The following is a 20,876-nucleotide window of genomic DNA, read 5'->3' on the forward strand; positions in this document are numbered from 1 at the left end:
AGGATGGTATCACAGTGGTTACCTCTGAACCCATCTAGCAAAGTACTCTTCTCCCCACTTGCACATGACCCTGTTTTGTTTTATTCACCCTACTTTGCACATTGCAGATCTTGTTTATTTATTCACTCGTTTATTTGCCTGTCTCCCTCACTAAAATGGAAGCTTCATGAGCGGAGGGGTCTTGTCTGTTGTATTTTCGGCAGTAACCCCAGGGCCTAGTATATGCCTGCCATGGAATCGCTGAATAAAAAGTATTACATGAATGAAATCTCAGAGCCTGGGTTCAAATGCTGATTGCACGGGTTTCTGTGTGACTTTGACCAACGCTTAAACCATTTCAGTTTTCCCACTTGAAAAATATGGATTAGTAATAGCGACTATCTTAAAAGACTATGAGGATCAAAAGAGAGAAAAACTAAGAAGTATTAAGCATACTGGCTGACATACAGTATAATAATGATAGTAGCAAACATTTATGTAGCGCGACGGCCAGGCACTGATCTAAACGCTTTACATACGTTAACTATATTAATCTTCTCTATGTCCTGCGAAATAGGTACTGGTTATTATACCATTTTAAAGATGAGCAAACTGGGGCACAGGAGTTGAGTAAGGTATATGTACTCAAGACAGGTTAGCTGGTTTTCTTATGCCTAAGATTCCTTTCCAGCTCCCCGTGGGCGACCCCTCAGAAAGATCAGAGGGCGCACCGGGCCAGCCTCCCGCCCAGCCCGAGGCCGGCCGGGACAGAAAGGGTTACTGGAACCTGGCGCACGTTCTCGACGGGAGATCCGCGGGCCCGCGCGCCGGACTCACAATGCTGCGGGGCGGGGCGGCGGGGAGCCTCGTCGCCTCCCATTGGCGCACACGCCCCTTCCTGTCACTGCCGGGTCCGGCACCGCCCCCTAGCACCGCCCACCGCCCAGGCGCCGCCGGAGTGGACGGTTCCAGACGCATGCTAATGAGGGGGCGGCCGCCGCAGCCCATTGGCCGGCCGCGGAGTGTCGGTGAAGTCAGCGCCGAGTCCCAGAAAAACAGAGCGGGGCCAACTGCAGAGTGTAGTGCGAGTTGGGCAGGACGCGCGCAGCCGGCCCGCCCGCCCGGAGACCCGCAAGGTAAGTCCGCGCCAGCGGCCCCTCAGCCCGCGCTCGCCTGATTGTCAGCGCCGGCGCCGGGGGCGTGCGCAGGCCCGGCCCCCGCGGGCGGCGCCTTTGTTCCACGCTCGGAGGAGGCGCGTTTAAAGGGCCAGCTGTTGGAAGGACTTGAGGGACCCCCTCCCCCAGAGCATCCCCCGTGGTCAAGGGGAACACCGTGGTCCCCCTCGGCGGAACCCTCCTTCCTGCCTGCTTGGTGGATCCCCAGTCTTAAAGGGAAAGTTCCCCAGGGTGCGGGGGTTTTGGAGGATTCCAGGTTTTTGTTTTTTTAATTTTTTGTTTGTTTTTATTGGTGGGTGGGGGTACGTGCGATCATGGCCTCTGCTAGGAGAGAATGTCCGCCTGCTTCAGGCTGGCTGCAATATGGGTGGGTGGAGGAGACATCAAAGCCCGCGTGGGTTTGCGCTGTAAAGTGAAACTACCGAGGAGAGGCTCCTCTGCAGTAGCCAGAGGAGGAAGAAGGGAGCGAGCGGCAGGATGGAGGCATCTCAGGTGTGTTCATTCATCAGCATCCCTCTGGAGGAGAGGGCGGCGGGAGGGCAGCACGGACTACCGGTCTGGCCTAGGACCCGCCAGAATGAGCGGGTACGTTTGTGTGTGTGTCCGTGTTCGGGGACGCCGGTGCCTGCTCATCTGCCCGTGCTCCTTCATCCCTCAGAGTGACTGGCAGCTTCTTGCTAGCCAGTTCCTCACCGAGATGAACAGAAAACAACTCCTTTCTCCGAATTCCCGGGGCATCCCCGGCTCTCCTCTGGCTTCTTTCCGAGGTGGCTTCCTTGATAAGCGCTAGCGCCATTCAAGATAGAGGGGGAAAGAGGCTTGAAATCATTACGTTTTGTTCACGGGGGAATGTGCTGTCGAATTCTGCATCCCCGTGCATCCGCTGTCGTAAGATGGCTTTGAAATTCACCAGTGCATGCTTTCTTCAGGCAGACAGAATTTATTACGCTATTACATTGCTACATAAAAGCAGAAAGGATCCCACTGAGCGTTGCTCGTTGTATCCAGACCCTGGATTTTCCCAGCATGTTCTGGCTGAGCCTTTGGATTTTTGTTTTAAACTGAGCGCTGGGATGCCCCTCCTGTCACAGGGCCGACCTGCTGAAATCGCCGGAATTGATTTCACCGTCAATAGGAGGGAGGTTCATTTAGAGATATCATGGAGCCTGTCTGGCATGTCAGGCCTCTGACATCACCCCCCGCCCCCCACCCCTTGCGCCCTTTTTCTCTCCTAAGTGAAGGCCAGGGAGGGCTTGTCTCCATGCCCCCCTCCTTGGTTTGTGAGCTCCTCTAGATTCAGTTTTGTGTTTTTGATTGGAAAGGTGGCTTGGTTGTGATTGAAGAGAACGGAGTGGATTAAGAGTGGGGTGGGCAGCAGATGGGGACAGCAGCCTCAATGACAGAAAACATATGCTGGACATTTGGGGACTCCAGATCTCCAGCCCTTAGAGACAGGTGAGGTTGATGGGTGTGTGTGGAGCGAGAGGGGTGTGTGTGTGTGTGTGTGTGTGTGTGTGTGTGTGTGTGTTGGCTGTGAGGGAGCGGTGGAGGAGGGGGATGCTGCCAGCAATTGTCTGCCCCACCCTCTTGATGCTGCCTTAAATAGCTCCTTGCCATCCAAGCTCTGATGTTTCAGGCTCTTGGCCTGAGGGGAGGGGAGGGGAGGGTTGGTCTTTTGGTACCTCTGCCCTGGGCACTGTTAGAGTGGATGGTTAGGAAAGGGTTAGTTCTCCAGGGGTTGCAGAGAGCTCATTTCTCTGCTGGAGGGCGCTGAGTTGAACTAGCTCGGGTGACTTCCCCGCAGGGTATTAACAACTGAAAAGAAATGCTTTCTTCCCCATAGGGCGAAGAGCTGGGAGGGTTTTGTCACCGTCCATCCGTTTGACACTCACCTGCTGTTGGCCCTTTCCTCCTGTTACCTCCTGCTTTCTTTTATTCTAGTTGGCGAGTTTCTGTGAACTTTTCCGAAGGTACTGGGAATATTGGGAGGTGAGGTAGGAGTTGTGGGAAAGGACTAGCAGATGCTTCTTACTGGCAGAACAAAGAACTGTGCTGCTCTCCCCTTCTCCCCTCGCCAAAATAGAGTCCCATATAGATAGCAGTCTGGGGTTTTCTTTGCAGAGAATGAATGGGCAGGGTTCAGGAAAGATAGCTTGTATTAGGCAGCATTAGTAGTCATCTGGCCATCCAAACTTAGCTCTGGCCCCTCCCCTGGACTTGGAAATAGATTTGCTGTAGAGGGCACTCCCTGGTAATTTGGGATTTAATCTGTCTCTTGAAAAAGGAAATGGATGGTATCAAAAAGCTTTGGTGGAGGTCCTCTGGACCAAAAGCAGGACAGCTGGCTTTGATCCAGGCTCCAACCTGCTTTGGGCTTTGGGCTAGCGGCTTCCGCTCTCTGGGCCTGTGTCCTTGTTGGGAAAGTGGAGGGCTTTGGGGTAGATTGTTTTCCAGGGTTCCTGACAGCATTACTGTTCTTAGATTCACAAGACAGTTTGTGATTGCATTTCTAGATTTTTTGCTAAGCTGATGTTAAATTCACAGTATTACTCGATGGCACGAAAGAAACATTCCAGGACTCAGCCTTCTGTTGGATTCAGATGCATCTGTTCCTTGATTAGTGTGATTGGTAAGGTTTTGCTGTATCTAAATAATTTAGAGCTAGAACAGCCCAGAGTGAGGCACAGCCCCTCAGTGTGGGTGGTTGGTTGGGGAGACCAGGTGGGGTGACAGAATGCTGAGGAAAGGGAGTTTCTATAATTCATTCTCTCTCCCTGTGTATGTTTAACTCACTGCTTTATTTATGGTTATACAGGTGAATGTTTAGATATTTAGAACCTGAGAGTTGGAAGAGACCTGTGTGATTGCCAGGTTCAGCCCCCCTCACTGAGGAATTTGAGGGGTTGGGTGGCTCAGCCATTTGTTCAAGGTCACACATCTAGCAAGATGCAGAGCTGGGCAAAAAACCCCAGGTGGATAGATTTTAGGTCTTGTGTTCTAGTCACACCTCTTAAGTCCCCTCTTCCTCTGAGAGAAATGATACTAAGATGCGGTAGAGAAAAGCAAGGAGAAATTAGGGGCAGTAGAAGGGAGAGGTTGGGGAAACAGACCAGGTAGGAGGTTGGGGGCAGGTCAGATGAGGAAGGGGAAAACACAGACACCAGGCTTGGAGGAAAAAGGGATGGAACTGGAAGGGGGAGGCTTTATCAGCTGTGAAATAGCAGATTTCTACAGCCCTTAGAGTGAAGTAAGTAAGGAGAGGCTTGGCTTAGACACGGGTTGGGGTGGGTGCACAGAGTCCAGGCCAGGGTTGGGACTGACTTGGAGTCTCTTGGGATCTCTCTGGTGACCCTCAGATTGCAGTGTGTGGTGGAGGCTGATTTAGTTTCAGGGCCAACTCAGGCCTTTGGAGCCAGTGGGGCAGGCAGAACTTGAACATGTGGAAAGTCAGATGTGCCGGGAGTGATGCTGGAGAATGCTGAGGTGGGAACCCATTCCGCTGAAGTTCCATTTTTTTTTTTTTTTTTATTTAAAACTAAACAAATTTTTCCATGGAATTTTTTTTCAACTCAAACAGCATTTTCTCCACTGACTCTCATTGGTGCTTTGTACATTTTATGAGATAGCGATTTGTGTGATAGTGTCTCTTGTACTCCCTTTTCAGAGGAGATATTGGAGATGACTGATTTACTGAACCGTAGCTCATCTGGAGGGAGCTTCCGGCCTATGACCTGAGCTAAGCCTCAGAATGTTTAAATGAGCAGTTAAAGATCTGTGAACAGTAGTTAACCAGATTAGTAACCATTCAAAGGCAAGGCTAAAAGGTGATAATACTTTGAAGTCTATAGCCCAAGCCTACAGCTGGCCATGTACAGCGTAATTTACTTTGGCCTAGGAAGTCTTTCTGTGGATCCTTTAGTTGTTCCCTCTTTTTGTGTATGGTTACTCATGTCTGTCTGTCTGTCCCTGTATCTTGCTGTCTTCCCATCCTTCTTTTCCCACACCTCCTGCTCTACCTTTCTTTTTCTCTCCTCCTATTATACCTTTTTCTTTGACCTCCTCCTCCATCTTTTATTTACTGTCAATAACATAGCTCTGTAGTGTATTTTAATATATTTATTGTGTTATTAAAATCTCATCCTCTCTGTTCTTAATTTGAAATCAGTTGAGTTCACTTTTTTGAATGTGTGTATATGTGTTTTACACACAAAAAACAAACAAACCAAACCCAATTAAATTGCTTTTTACTTCTGTGTGGCCTTCCATTGATTTTTTTGTTTTTCCTCTGCTCCTCTTCTGTGATCAGTAGTGGCTCTTTACAGAAAAAAAAATTTCCCAGCTCACTGTCACGTGGATATTATTGTTTTCATAACAAAAACAGCTACAACAATAGAAAAAGTTTCCCCCTTGTTTGTGGACACAAGGGACACCCTCTCCCAAGAGATGTGCCCTATTTCTTGACTTTCTTCCATGGAAAGAGTGTCTGCAGTGTATTCTCTAACAGGGGCCTGTAATGTAAGGGGTTGGAGGTGCTGATGGTGGAGCTGAGGTTTTATCAGTGATCCTGGTAATGCTTAGAGGGCAGGTGGGAGGGAGACAAGAGAGGACATGTAGGAAAAGTTCAGGGTGGTGGTTTTTCTTTATTTCCCCAGGCAGATCTAACTCATCCGGCAGTAGTAGGACCCAGACCCCTTTGGAAAAGAATGAGATGCTTCTCAACTTTCCCATTCGTGTTGGGACCCAAGGGACATCTTGTGTGACACAGGGAGTGTAGGCAGCCACTGACAGGTTGCTGGCATGAAGTCCCGGGTGCTTTGATGGATGCATGCTATGGTGCTTTAACCTTTCTTCTGACTCTTATTAATTATAGAGAAGACTGAGTCTTGATGCTCAGTGGTCAGCAGATAGTTTAGTGTCTGAAGTGGGCCTCTCAAACAAGAAGTTGCCTTGAAGTCTCCAGTTTTTGTGTTAAAAATTCACGTGAGGGGACTTCCTTGGTGGTCCAGTGGGTAAAACTCCGTGCTCTCTATGCAGGGGGCCTGGGTTCAATCCCTGGTCGGGGAACTAGATCCCACATGCCTCAACCAAGACCCAGTGCAGCCAAAATAAATAAATAAATAAATATTTTTAAAAAAATTCATGTGAGTTTTGTATTCTGTAATACGTCTGTTCTGGTTTTAGTATAAAAGTATTTAAAATGCTTTACTGTTGACTACAGTTGATGGTCCAGGAAAATGTTGTGTTTGTCTGGGGTCTTTGCTTGTCCATGCCCGCCCTAAATATGCACAGCAGGGCCCGGACCCCCTGCCCTAAATATGCACAGCGGGTCCTGGACCCCAGCCAGAGAAGCCAGCAGTGGGGCAGGTGTCACACCTGTGGTGCTGGGACCTGCCCACTCACGCTTTCCTGCTGACTCTGCCAGACCCACTGATGTCCTGTCATTCAGAACTCTTACACGTCCCCGTGGTCTTTGTCCACTCCCCGGAAGGCCTGTTTCTCCTTTGCCGGGCTGACTTCTACTCCTTTCAGACGCCCTCATGTCTCAAAGAGGTGTTTTCTTCCTGTGTTTGCCTTTCAGCAGTAGCTGTTTCCCTGTCTTCTCTACCAGATGGTGAGATCTGGCAAGAGAGAATTTGTTTCAGCTCTTTTAACATTAAATTTAGTTTGTATCAGACTTAAAACTTAATTTGTATCAAAGTCATATATTTTTATATATATATAGTTTTAAAAGGCAAATAACACTGCAGGCCTTATAAAGAAAGCTGGGTCACTCCTCCTCATCCTGGTGATCCACTCCCCAGGGTTAGTCACGGAACACGATTTTCTGTTGCTGCAGGAACAAATTACCACCAATGTAGTATCTTAAAGCAGCACAAATTTAAATTACAGTTCTATGGGTTAGAAGTCTGAAAAGGGTCTCACTGGGCTAAAATCAAGATGGTAGCAGGGCTGCATTCTCTTCCTTGCGTCTTCCACTTTCTGGAGGCCGCCTGCATTCCTTGGCTCATGTCCCCCTTCCAACATCTTCAAAGCCGGCAATGGCTGGTTGAGCCCTCCCATGCATCACTGACCTTCTACCACAGTCACATCTTCCTGACTCCCTTCTCCGTCCCTCTTCCACTTTTAAGGACCCTTGTGATTACTTTGGGCTCACCTGGATAATCTAGGATAATCTCCCTGTTTTAAGGTCATTTGATTAGCAACCTTAATTCCATTTGCAACCTTAATTCCCCTTTGCCATGTACCGTGCTTATGGGTTCAGGGATTAGGATATGGGCATCTTCATCTTTGAGGGACCATTATTCTGTCTACCATAGTCACTTCCAACCCTTTTAGCGGTTTCTCCTGATACGGCTATTGTCCTGCTATGGATTAGAGGAGCCCTTATTCCCCTCTTCACTCCTCCCCTCCTCACATACTTCCCTTCCTTCATGTCCTCCCAGTGTGGTTATGTCACAGTTTTTGGTTACAACGATAGTCAATGCTTATATTATTTTGACTGTGTAAATAGTGTTCATGGCTGAGCCTTATAGTTGTACTGTAATGAAATTTCCTTTCTTGTACGTCTCTTTTTTTATTTTCTTGAGTTAATAATTGCTTTTTTTTTCCTATTTAGTTTCCTTTGTACTTATTACTAATTCCCAGTGTTTCTGACAGCATTTTAAAATATCTCTGTTTTATAACACAAGTTCCTCTTTATTTCACTACAGTCTTTTTGTCCTTGGAGACCTCCCTCCCAGAGGCCTCCATCCCTCACCTTTATTCCCTGCTGATTGACCTCTAGGCCTGGGGCATGACTCATCATGGGGATTCCCTCACCTTGCTCTGGGTTGGATCCTCTGTTTCCTATTTCTTGATTTATTCCTCAGGAGTTTCTGAGAGAGGGTCTGTACAACTTGATCACCTCAAATTTGCATGTCTGAACTGCTCTTATTCTATTATACATTCACACTTGATTGGTGGTTTGATTTGTCTAGAATTTTAGGTTGAAAGCCGTTTTCCCTTAGTTTTGAAGGCATTGCTCCACTGTCTTCTAGGTCCCAATATTGATGTCAGAATTTGGATGCTATTCTGATTCTTGATCATTTATGGGTAACCTGCATTTTTCTTGCAGAAAGTTTTAGGATCCTCTTTCTTTCCCTGTATTTGGATTGTTCTTGCTTTAAAAATTATTATGCTGGCTCCTTGGTGTGCTCCTTTGATCTGAAGACTCAAATTCTTCAGTTTGGGGACATTTTCTTATATTTTTCTCTGTTAATTTCCTTTTCTCCCCTTTTCTTGTGTTTTGTCTTTGGAACTCCTATTACTTGGATGTTGGACATCCTGGGTCAAGTTTGTAATTTTAAAATCTTTTACTGTTTTCCATTTTACTTTACTTTTTTTTTTATTATAAATTTATTTATTTTTGGCTGTGTTGGGTCTTCGTTGCTGTGCGCGGGCTTTCTCTAGTTGTGGAGAGCAAGGGCCACTCCTCATTGCGGTGTGCAGGCTTCTCATTGCTGTGGCTTCTTTTGCTGTGAAGCACAGGCTCCAGGAGCGCGGGCCTCAGTAGTTGCAGCACGCGAGCTCAGTAGCTGTGGATCATGGGCTCTAGAGCACAGGCTCAGTAGTTGTGGCGCACGGGCTTAGTTGCTCCGCAGCATGTGGGATCCTCCCAGACCAGGGCTTGAGCCCTGGTCCCCTACATTGGCAGGTGGATTCTCAACCACTGCACCACCAGGGAAGCCCTTGTTTTACTTTTGAGAGACATCTTCAGCTTTATCCTTAATAACCCTTTTGAATTTTTAATTTATGCTTTCATGGTTTTGCTTGAAACATTTTTGCATGTTTTACTTTCTAGCATTTGCTAGTTCTCTGAAGACTCATTTTTCTTTTTATTTTCGAATAGCATCTTGTTCTTGCTTCATGGGTGCAATAAACTCACTTATATGTGTTGTGTTTTGTTTTTGGTGTTTTTCTGCTTCCCCTGCATTGTCTTTGTTTCCTCCAAGTCCCTTTTCTCTGCTGCTTTTGGTTACTGTATTTCCCATTGGAACCATCCTTCCATGTATGCTGATCCTTGGCTGTCTGTTTATATTTTAAGAGTGGAGACCAAAATGCTGATTGGGCACCTGTGTGACAAGAAAGGGGCTTGTGAACCTCGTGGTACAGTGATTCAGTAGAGAGCCTCCCTTTCTTCCACTGGGGACACCTAGATATCAGTGCGTATAGATCTTTTCTCTGGGAATGTTGGGTTTTCCTGGAGAGGAGTGTGCCTGGGGGTGTAATAGCCTGTTTGTTGCTCCTCCTGGGAGCCGTGATGGGGAAGGAGGCTGGGTACCCTGTCTGGTATGCAGACCTTCACTCAGTCCATCTGTTTTCGGAAAGTTGCCCCCTTTCTCCCTACCTCCCTCAGCTGCGTCTCTCCCTCAACTGTGTCTGAATCCAGAGAGTCTCTGGTGTAATTGCCTAAACAGTGAACCTCCACCTCTTGCTGGCCGAGGGAGGGAGGTCACCAGACTGAGCAGATTGCAGGAGGGACCCTGGCATCTTTTTGCTCCTTTGGCCAACTTTCTGCAGGCTCCCCTCTTTCTAGTCCCCTCCTGCTTCTCCCCTCACAGTCCTTGGTGCCTCCCATTCCTGAGCCTTCTCCTGTTCCTGTGGCATAAGTCACCATTTGTTCAGTGGTTTTCTCCCCTACTTGCACTCAGCAGAACAGATGAAGCAGAAACCTGAACCAGCGACCGCATGGCAATCGGCTCTGTCTCTTCCAGAATTCTGTTAACATATCTCATCAGCCATCGTCTCCTTTCCATTAAAAAACAGATTCCTCTGCTGCCTTTTCGTGGGGTTCTGGGAGAGAGCAGAGATAAATGTGGGTGTTCTGATCTGACCGGAAGTTCGTTTCATCTCTTTATCCGAGCCTTTAAACAGGTGCCTGATATATAGTATATTCCCAAGAAATGTTTGCTAAATGATTGGATGCATGTTTCTAAGATGGTATACATACAGCAGGTCCTCAGATTTCAAGAATCCCCAGCATACAGTTGTACAAAAATAAATCCATTGTTTATTCTGAGATGGATGTAATAACAAGCAGCGGGCAGACCCTGCCACTCTCCCCCTGCAGCGTCGGATAAGAAGTGCCGTGAGACGGATTATAGACTGTTGGGCTGGTAAGTGATGAGGCCCAGGTGCCATCTCCAGCCCCATCACTAACAACTTGGGTCACCTTGAGAAGTCACTTAACCCATCTGAGTTGTGGTTTCCTCAGCCTTTAAAGGGGCTGTTCGTCAAGATTTGATTCATTTCACTGCCCTGAGCGCCTGCTGTGTGCAAGGCACGGCGCAGGGTCCCTCCGGGTATCTCTTTAGTTCAGTATTTTGTACATGTGTCTGTTATGGCATGTGTCACACTGAGTTGATGGTGTTTGGTTTATATGTCTTTCTCCTGATTGTACTTCAGTAACTTGCACGGGGTAATACTCTGCAGATTTCACCTCTTACTCTTTCTAGATATGGGCCCCTGGTGAGGGCTTACATTGTAGCTGTCTTTGTATCTCCTGGGTCTGCCACAGTCCTCAGCTCATAGGAGATGTATGGAAACTTAGATTTTTGCACTTAGAAAGAATACATCAAGGAGACATGAAAACGTGAGTTGCTCTGCCAGGATCCCCAAACCTTGCTTGGAGAATAGGGCCTCGCTCTTTGGGAGACTGGCTGTATACGCCGCCGCGGCTCACTTATGGAGGGGGGGAGGGGGAGATTGAATGCATTAAGTCAGCGGAGATAGCAGTCCTGGGCCACAGCCCTGACACTGGAGGATTGTTCCCCACACGCAGATCTCAGTCATGTAGTTGTTTAACCAGCCTTACAGTGACCTAGGATTGGACTCATACTAACTAAGAAAGTGACTTACAGATATAATCCTGTATTTAAAAACATTTAAGTGCTGGGACTTCCCTGGCAGTCCAGTGGTTAAGACTTCGCCTTACAATGCAGGGGTGCGGGTTCAATCCCTGGTTGGGGAGCTAAGATCCCTTATGCCTAAAAACCAAAACATAAAAGAGAAGCAATATTGTAACAAATTCAATAAAAGACTTTTTAAAAAAATGGTCCACATTAAAAAAAATCTTTAAAAAATGTTTAAGGGCTGTTTCATAACTTACTTTGGTTTTCCCAGACCTGTGAGCTAGCGTGCCAGGACTAGTAAGTAGAAATTTCAGAGAGCTAGTTTAGCTCTGTAGAACTTTTAGAAGATTTGTCTCCGTAGCTTTTCATCTTGAGAGCTGCTCCCTCTCGTACTGCTTTGGGAGGCCTGAGCTCCTGGGCAAGCTGAGGTTAGATGTCCACTGGGCAGGGAACCTGAAGAATCAATGCTTGGGTGGCAATGAAGTCATATTAGAGCACCTGAAAAGTCCTTTGCTTTTGATTTGTTCAACAAATAGTTAACTGAGCTCCAACCATAGGCTGGGGTCTATGCTGGGCTCTGCGAATACAGCAGTGACCAAAGAGAAGTGGCACCTGCCATCCTGGATTTTATCCTGGAATTTATAGGCTAGAGTTGAACTTTCCAGTATGGTAGCCACTAGCCACATGTGACTATGTAAGTTTAAATTAATTAAAATGAAATACAGTTTAAAATTCAGTTTCTCGGTCACACTAGCCACATTTCAAGTGCTCCATAGCTACATGACACTAGCAGCTGCCCCATGGACAGCACAGAGAGAGAACCTTTCCATCATCTCAGGATGTTCTCTTAGGCGACGCTGGACTGCAGAGCTAAGAGTCTCTGTTTCTAGACCAGGCGTCCGTGATCAGCCTTGTTTCACAGTCGAGGCAGCTGAGGCACAGAAAAGCCATTTGTTTAAGGTCATGTGGCTGGATGGGCCTGAGCTGGGAGCAGACCTCTTACCTTGGAGCTGGGCTCTTCTCTCTCGGAAGTGAGATCGGGGAGCAGAGTGACGGGGGATGTGACCTCTGCGCTCAGGCTGCTTGGGCCCCCGTCCTGGCTCTGCTGCTCCCTCAGGCAGGTTTCTAGTCTGTACCTCAGTTGCCTCACCTATAAAATGGAGAAAACAGTAGTGCCTACATCACAGGACTGTGTAAGTCTTTAGAGCTGTGCCTGACACATAGTAATCACTCAGTAATGCTGGTTGCTGTATTGAGAATGAAAAGGGGACAAAAGTTACTGGCAGAGTCAAGGGGGCATTTTCAAACAGGAGACCATGGAGTGGAAAAAGAACATTGGCAGGCAAAGCTGTGTTTGTAGAGCTGACTGACCACCTGGAGAGGGACACATAACTGAGTATGTCTAAGCCAGGGGCTGCTTCGGTCACGTGAGCTGATGTGAAAATGCCAGTGTGTTCGCGAAGCCCTCCCAGCTCCAGTACTGGTCACTGGTACTGGGAACAAGAATCCTTTTGATGTCTCCTTCCTCCTGGTCTGCCTCTACCCACAGCCGTTTCTCCGGTCCCCAAACATTCCTCCCCTCTCCGCCCACTGCTGACATCTCCACCTTGGAAGGATAAGGTCAGAGATGTTTGCCGTTACCCCTGTGGAGCAGAGGGAAGTGCCAGAGAAGTGCAGAAGGGAGAAGGGACAGAGCCCAGGCCATTTCGCGGTTGGATCCTGGTCTTTTCTTGGCGGTTTCTATCCCTTGGTGATTTGCATTCCCACCATTGCTCAGTCCTGCAAGCAGGTCCATGTAACGTAGCTTTGTGTTCCAGAGGTGCCCATTTTGCTGGATGAGGAGAAAGAGAGCTCTGCTGTTAGCCCCAGGGACGGGATGGTGCCCCGTTTGAGAGGTGAATCCCTGCTTGCACGTGGATCTTTTGTTTAAGAAGTGCTTCAATAGCCACAGTCTCATTTCACTTGTTAAACAAATGCTGGTGAACAATGTAGACATAGGCCCCGCCCTCCTGGAGTTTATTTCCTCATTAACACCCAGAGGGCTGGGCTCTTCCCTGGCAGGCATTCAAGTTTGTTTTGGGTTTTGAGTAGGAAGGTTACAGTGGGACAAAGTATGTGGGGCATGGGGGTAGTGAGGACACTCTAGACATGCATGACCCGTGTGGCAGGTAGTAGAGAGAGGCCAGCGGTGGATCTGAGAAGTCAGGCGTGTAGAAGTCAGATCGACCCAGGACCTGAGAAGTCAGATCGACCCAGGAATGACCTGTGAGCAGTCTGTTCCTGGCAACCTGGATTCTCAACGTGCCATAAAAGTACTGCCTGAGTTCCAGTACCAACAAACAGGAGTATTGACTACCGTACCTTAACCTATACTTTGCTCTGCCGATCTCACTCCCATTTGGGCCTTGACTTTTCATCATCGTGGGGATGTTCTAGCTCATGGCAGTTGTAACAGAAATGGGTGGGGACGCGGAAACTCATTACTCATTTATATCATGCCTTGTACATCGATTATTAACATCTGCCTGCGGGCCCACCTTTGAGCTTGGTCTCCCAGTATGAAGGGTCACTAGGACATACCATGTGCAATCCTAACAGTTACCGCCAAACCTGGAGGCTGTGCATGTGAGCAGTTCCCTTGTCTGATGTGTAAATGAATAGACAGTTCATTTGCAGGTTGTTCTCCGCTCAGAGTTGGTCTTTAGTCAGTGCAGATCCAGTGTTGGGTGACTGTTTCCCACAAACACAGAATGATCAGGGGTTGTAGCTGCTGATAACAAATTAACAGGAGAGAAAACGGGAACATTTTCATGGTACGTCGCTATTAGGGGGTCTTTGCAAGACTGCTCTAGCATACATACTGCTGACCTGTCTGTGCTTGGGCCTCTCTTTATAGACAGTGTGCACAGCAGGCAGGATCTGGAAGCCAGGGATGAGGTAAGAAAGGCTGGAATTGGCTCTGGGAGATATGAGTTGCCGCCCCAGTGGCCCGGGCAGTGGGCTTGAGAGCGGGCCAGGGATCTCGAGGGAGAAGTCAAGGCAAAAGTAGGAACTGGGCTGCTTTAAGCAGGACAGAATGAATCAGGCTCCAGAGAAAGCAAAGTCCCAACAGAGACAGAAAATAGAGTAGCTGGAGAGAGCTTGGACTTGAGGGAGCCCAGGGCCTCCGCAGGGTTTTGTGGTGGTTGCTGAAGATTAGGCTGCCAGGCCCGTGAGCCTGGGCCAAGACGGTCTCGGGCCTTTTAGGACTATTTCGCTTTTGCTTTGTGGGGCCTTTAGTTGGACGTGGTGCAGTAGTGAGCCAGCACCGGCAGGTGTGAGGGGGCGAGGACCCCTAGGAACTGGGAAATGTTAGTCATGCCTGAGCACTGATAGAAGATACGGCTCCTCTTCGAGACAGCTGCTGCAGCAGGAGGCTCCACAGCCCGCCAGCCTGCATTACAACCCACAGTCTTGGTTTTATCTTTAATTATTAAAGTCATGGGCTATTTAAACACTCACCTGAAGCATCATTGTAAATAATTTTCCCTTCTTGGGGTCAAAAGAGCTCCAGTAGGGAAGAGGTTTTGTGGCTGTGCTTCTGGATTGTCCAGGTTGCTCTCGCAAGGAACATACACCTGGGCAACCAGAGCACCCAGAGGATGCCCTTGACCGTGGGTACGCACCTCCTTGGACTGTCTTGCAGATTGGCGTTTATTTTGCATAAACCCTTAGTTCAAGGAGTATAGGGTTTTCCTTCTATTGTAGGCAAGGAAGAAGCCACGCTCTTAGGAGATGTAAAATATTTAACACTCTCTTTAAAAAATTAAACTGCCCAGGAGCCTTTGATTGGTGGTGCCCATGGCAACATGCATGGTTTTCAGGAGTGTCTTCCTGTGGCTTTTGGGCTCCTCAGAAGCAGAGGAGGGGTGGGGGAGTTGGGGGGAGGCCGGGGGGAGTCTGCCACTGGCAGGACTGGCTGGGAGGCAAGAGAGCCCACCTGCTTTGCTTGGCTCAGTGGCTGGGCACGTAGCAGGGCTGAGTGACCCCTTCAGAGGCACGAAGCTGGGGGGCAGTCTGTTTTGATAAGTAGAGAGGAGTAAAGGAGAGGAGAGGAACTTGGAGCTTGTTCATTCATTTTGTTTTGTTGGCCTCTGTTAGTCCCCGGCACTTAGGCTTCTCTGTCCAGCCTCAGGACTTCTGTCCGTGCAGTTTCCTTAGCCTGGAGTGCTCTTTCCTCCCTCACCTAGTTAGCTCTGCTCATCCTTCAGGTCTCAGCTGAAGCAGCGTATTCCTGGGGAAGCCTTCTCGGACCCCCCAGAGCAGATTAAATCCCCCTGTTTGAGGCTGTCCTGATTCAGTGGTTTTGGACAGAGCATTCTGCACAGCGTTTGTGTCAGCCGCTTTGTTACACTTGTTTGGCCGGTCCTGTTTGTCTGCCTCCCCAGCGGTCTGTAGGATCTGTGAGGCAAGCAGCCAGGCACTCTGTGCCCAGTGCCTACCTAGCATGTGCCTGGCCCACAGGAGGTGCTCCCTGTGTGTGGAGCAAATGAATTCATTTACTAAGTTTTCAGGTCTGTCCCAGATTCTGGGAGTACAGAGGGAATCAAACACCCCTCCTGTCCTCACAGAACTCCTGCCCTAGAGCGGTGGGTGAGCTCTCAAGATCGCTATTGAGAGGCCGAGGGAAAACATTATCAGTTAAAGTTGTATTTATTCTTTAACTCAAATAGAAGAAAGATGTAGCTTTCCTATTTATATTGATAGTAGTCCAGATTTTATCATTAACTTTTGAGTAAATATGCTCAAAGCGAGTTTACTAATAGGAAGGTATGATCAAAAAGTTAGGTGACCGCTGGTCTGAAGGGAGAGATAGGCACGTGGAAGAGTTTTTATGCCAAAGCGTGATGAGCAGTAAGTTAGGGCAAGTACAGGGGGCAGTGGGGGCCACACAGGAGGGGAGCTGGACCCAGCCCGGAGGAGGGCATTCCTGCTGAAGGCAGAGTGGCGTGAGAAGGGCAGAGACTTTGATAAGGCTGGAGTATAAGACAGGAGGAGGGCCTGCTGTATGCCCCTCCTGGTGTCGGGAGGGGTTGAGAACTGGGAATACCGAAGTGGATGAGACGGGGCCCCTGTCTGTGGGGTGGACACAGTCTTGTGGGGTCTCCTCCTAGAACTGTGCAAATGTGCCTTAGGAGAGAGGGAGTACCTGGAATTCAGAAGAGGGCGGGTATTTTGCTTAGGAGGGCTCAGGCCTAGTTATGCTTCCAAAAATCTCCCATGCCGTAGGTCACACAGCCCCCTTCTCTTCATTGCAGGAGGGGAAGGGGAGAGAGCTGGGGACTGATTTCCAGCCTCTTTCAGAACCCCTGTCAGGGTTTGGCTTCTCCATGACATTCTCCTTCATCTACCCAGGGAGATTTTTACCTTAATGTGATTTAGACACCCCACCCCCACCCACCGTGGGCTATATTTTCTGGGTTAAAAAGTTGTATATGAACAAGAAAATGGCTCATGGTATATGTGAGTATGCATATTTGATGTGTTCACTTACCTGTGTAATGCTACACACTCCTTTCTTTTTAAGTCCCAGGGCTTGAAGTAATTATGTAATTGGAATCTACATAGTGTGGCTAGATAAGGTGTAATTAAAGAGGAAAGCCTAATTTTGGAAGAATGATAAGAGGTCATTTGACTCATTCTGGGCCCAAATCCAATCTTGGGAGAACAGTAAGAGGTCACTTGGATGAATGGAGCTTGAGGCCACCCAGGAGCCCAGACTGGCCTGCTGGACAGATTATGCTTCAGTTCCCTGTGAAAGCTGTTCACTGAGCGTCTTCTTGGTATGGGTATCGTAGGGGGCCCAGCCAGGAGTAAGGAAGAGAAGGTCTGGATCTTAGGGAGGACACGGGGTGGGGGGAGTGGGACATGGGCTCGAGGACAACTAGGAGATCCTAAGGTGAAGATAGGAAGACTCCTGGGGGTGGAGGGGGAAGGTGGGTAGGGGAGGGAGTCACAGAGCAGGTGGTGTCTCAGTTGTGCCTTGAAGGGTAAGGAGGGTTTCGAGAGCGAGGACAGGAACTTTCTGGCACCTTAGAGGCACTCGGATAATGTTTGTGGAGTGAATGCCAGGCTGAGGCTGGAGCTGGAAGGAACGTGACCAGGTTGTTGGGTGGCTGTTTGTGGTTTGGTGAGGAGGTAAAGCTCAGACAGCTCAGAAGCATGGTGACAACAGGGGCCAGGAGGATGCCAGCCTGAGGCCCTCAAGTCTGGAGAGGGAGGCTTGAAGGGCAACAGGATAGGGAGAAAGCCGGGGAGGGAAGACTTGCCAAGGAGGGAAGTGATATGGGCCAGAGTCTGGGGAGAGAGCCGGGAGGAGAACATCCAGGAGAGAGGGGTAGTGGCGTGTAGGGGAGCAGGGTAAGGCCAGGTGGGCCAGAGCTGGTGAAGCTGTTGCCTGGGCGTTGGGCGTGTAGGGCAGGAGAGGTTTGATCCAGAGGGACAGAGGAGCCGTGGCAGGTTGTTGAATGGGAGAGTGGCATGAAAAAGGCATGCTGTCCTTGTCCCAAGGTGATAGGGACCAGACAGTGGCCCCTTATCACTGAAGAGTTACTGGTCTTGGTGATACGAAGGAGGAGACACGAGGCAAGGGGAGAGGTGGAGGTGACTGTGAGCTTCCCAGCCTGGGAGGATGGTGATGCTTGGGACAGCAGGGCACCTGGCTGGTGAGAAGGAGGGTGTGGGCAGAGGCTTCGTGTGTCTAGAGAGCCCAGAGACCCCTGTTCTAACCCGGCCCTGACTCTGAACTAGCTGAGACATCTTGGGCCAATCCCCTGATCTCCTGAGCTCCTTTTTTTTTGGTCAGTAGGCACCTCTACCCTGTGGTTCCAGCTCATCTCAGACAGCAGAGTCATTTCAGTCCTAGGGTTTGGACAAGGAGAAGGGTCTGGTCTGGAGATCTGTGAATTTGTGAGGCCGCCCCACAGAGAAGAGAGAAGAAGCCGCAGGTTTTTGTCTTCCTGGAGTGGGCAGTGGGGGTGGGGGAGGGGCTCTGGGTGACCAGGTTGGATGAGAAGTTGTGGGGAGAGGACCATCCAGACTCATCCTGCCCTCTCAGGGTGCTTATGAGACTCTGACATAAGGAGTGTATAACGGCCAAGCCTGGACAGTGTTGAGGTCACTACTCCATTCTGGGGTGGAGCAGGGGAGGGGTTAATCGTCCTGGATTCACAAAAAGGAAATTCTCTGGGCAGGGAACTGGTTGTTAGTGAACTCCTGCCCCTCCTCCTCTCCACCTGCCCCTCCCACCCCACTCCCCAAGCCAGCCTTTGGGAAACTCTGGCCTTGGACCTTTAGGAACAGAGTCTGTGCAGAGAAGCCTTCCTGACAGAGGAGGGCTTGGACAGAGCCTTGGGAAAGGAGAGAAGGAAGGACTTTCCAGAAGAGGAGAATGACATGGAGTTACAGTATAAGATTTCAGATGGAGAGTCCAGAAAGGAAGGCACATGTTGTTGTTGTTTTTTTAATAAATTTATTCATTTATTTATGTTTGGCTGCGTTGGGTCTTCATTGCCATGCGCGGGCTTTCTCTAGTTGCGGCGAGCAGGGGCTACTCTTTGTTGCGGTGCGTGGGCTTCTCATTGCAGTGGCTTCTCTTGTTGCGGAGCACGGGCTGTAGGTGCATGGGCTTCAGTAGTTGTGGCACACGGGCTCAATAGTTGTGGCTCACGGGCTCTAGAGCGCAGGCTCAGTAGTTGTGGCTCACGGGCTTAGTTGCTCCACGGCATATGGGATCTTCCCAGACCAGGGCTTGAACCCGTGTCCCCTGCATCGGCAGAAGGATTCTTAACCACTGCGACACCAGGGAAGCCCCAGGCACATGTTTTTTGAATACCTAGTGTGTACACCAGCTCTGTGCTGGCTGGTGTCATGATCTTGGTCTCATAATCTTTACATCATTTCTGCCTTTATTATCCCATTTTAGGTAAGGCAACAGGATTAGAGAGATGAACTAATTTGCCTAAGGTCTCAGCAGGGCAGGGTTTCACTTTACTCAGGCCTCTGACTCCAATGGCAACAGAGACCCATTTCTATATTCTGCAGATACTATGTTCTACTGGCTCTCAGGGCAATGTAGGGAAAAAGGGGAATGATTTGTCCTTATGACCCTTATAGTTAAGCACTACTTAAAGTGTGGTCCAGCTGCCCTCCGTGCTGCAGCATTCCAGTACAGCGCCGTGTCTTGGACCTCATCAGGGTCTCAATCCCTCATTTTACAGGTTAGGAAACTGAGGCCCCGAAAGTGAAGGGATATGCCAAGGTCAGGGGCAGAATGTTGATGAGAACTAGAATCTGGAGACTTTGAGATTTTTATGGATCTTTTAAAGCCTCCCTGTGGAAAAGTTTGTTTTTAGACAACAATGGAAGCCTTTGTCTGGAGAGTTGGTCTGGGTAGGGTTGGAGCTGAAAGGTTCTCTCTGTGTGTGTGTGTGTGTGTGTGTGTGTGTGTGTGTGTGTGTGTGCATGTATGTGTTTTCTTTCCTTCACTTTAACCTCAGATGCCTTTGAACCAGCAGGAAAGATTCCTTAAGACCAAAGGTTAAGACCAAAGGCATTTAACAGGTGGAAAGGGCATAGGAAGGAGGGGGAAGATCAGAAGCCACAGAAATAGAAGACTAAAGTCTAGGCTTGGCTAAAAGGGATTTTCCAGGCCTGTAAATAATCACTAACATTTATTGAATCCTCATTGTGTCAGGCAATCTTTACGTGTCATCTTATGTAACTGCCATGGCCTCCCCATGAGATGGGTGCTGTTTTATTGTTCCCATTTTATAGATGAAGGAACTGAGGCTTAAAGAGGCTAAGTGACCTACCTCACGTTGCAGAGTTAGTAAGAGGTAGAGCCAGGACTCCAACCATGATCCATCTGATCAAAAGCTCTGCCTTTAACCCCTAAGGTGTTTTATAGGACTGGGAGCTCCAGATGCCTTGAGCATTTGGGGATGTATAGAATAGCACATTTTAGGGGGGGGATCCCTTTAGCCATGGTTCTCAGCCAAGGCAGTTTTACCCCTACGGAACATTTGGCAATGTCTGGAGTTATTTTGCTTGTCACAGTGTAAGGAGTGCCACTGGCATCTGGTGGGTGGAGGCCAGCCTGCTCCTGCACATCTGACAATGCAGGACAACCCCACAGCCAAGCGTTATCCCACGCCAGATGTCAGTGGGCTGAGGTTGAGGACCCCTGACCTTGTACCTTTACCTCAGGCACAGGGCTAGTGGAAAGCCATCTGGAAAGCCCACCTGAAGAACTTGAGTTGTTCCCTTACCTCCAGGGACTTGTGCTGTACCTTAATGGATGTTTGCAGTTTGGATTCCTCACTGACTGAGCCCCGAGGGGCCAGCGTGGTGGGTGCAGGCCGTGAGGAAAAATTCCAGCAAGGCTGACAGGACAGGGTGGCCCAGGGCTGCGGATGAGCCACAGCCGGTGAGAGGTGGGTGGGGTCCAGTCCGGGCCGCTGAGAACCCATTCAGCTGTTTCTCTGGGTGTAATTGAAATAAGAACTCAGATCCAGCTAATTGTCTATTTTTTTCCTTCATAAATGCTTTTATTAAATTATTGCTACGACTACTCACCATCGATATGTCTGAGAAAGGGGTACACATGTTGCAGATGCACTTGGATGTGACCGTGCCGCTTGCCAGACTCCTTTGTTACTAGTTACTGTTTAATCTAACTCTCGTCTGCCCAGGGCTACTTAGGGCAGAACTGCAAACACACCTGGGAAAGACCAGGGACCCATGGCCTTTACTTAAGCTTCTCTGAGCAGTTTTATCTACACATCGCCGGTGG

At 48.9% G+C, this 20,876-nt stretch overlaps 1 protein-coding gene across 48 annotated transcripts in view; it reads left to right on the forward strand.

The window, feature by feature from the left end:
- The first annotated feature begins 1,028 nt into the window (after window positions 1–1,028).
- Window positions 1,029–20,876, forward strand: part of SORBS1 (sorbin and SH3 domain containing 1) — a 238,682-nt gene continuing 218,834 nt past the window's right edge. For all 48 annotated transcript variants that reach the window (XM_059900779.1, XM_059900787.1, XM_059900790.1 and 45 more), the window contains exon 1: window positions 1,029–1,115. The gene's annotated coding sequence lies outside the window, so the exon portion shown is untranslated. The remainder of the gene's footprint in view (window positions 1,116–20,876) is intronic.

The sequence above is a fragment of the Balaenoptera ricei genome, chromosome 16, assembly GCF_028023285.1.
Source record: "Balaenoptera ricei isolate mBalRic1 chromosome 16, mBalRic1.hap2, whole genome shotgun sequence".
Classification (NCBI taxonomy): Eukaryota; Metazoa; Chordata; class Mammalia; order Artiodactyla; family Balaenopteridae; genus Balaenoptera; species Balaenoptera ricei.